The sequence below is a fragment of the Galeopterus variegatus genome, unplaced genomic scaffold (genome assembly GCF_000696425.1).
Source record: "Galeopterus variegatus unplaced genomic scaffold, G_variegatus-3.0.2 Scaffold11106, whole genome shotgun sequence".
NCBI classification, from domain to species: Eukaryota; Metazoa; Chordata; class Mammalia; order Dermoptera; family Cynocephalidae; genus Galeopterus; species Galeopterus variegatus.
In genome coordinates, this window is record NW_007737217.1 from 52,686 (window position 1) to 52,963 (window position 278).

Here is a 278-nt window from a genome sequence, read left to right on the forward strand (position 1 = left end):
AAAAAAAAAAAAAAAAAAAAAAAAAAAAAAAAAAAAAAAAAAAAAGACCGGTAAGGGGATCTTCACCCTTGGCTTGGTGTTGTCAGCACCACACTCAACCAATGAGCTAACCGCCATCCCTATATAGGATCTGAACCTGTGGCATTGGTGTTATCAGCGCTTCACTCTCCCAAGTGAGCCACAGGCCGGCCCTTGTATTTTATTCATTCTTTTTTTCTTTTTTTTTGTCTTTTTTTTGTCTTTTTTTCCGTGTCCGGCAACGGATCGCAACCCTAATA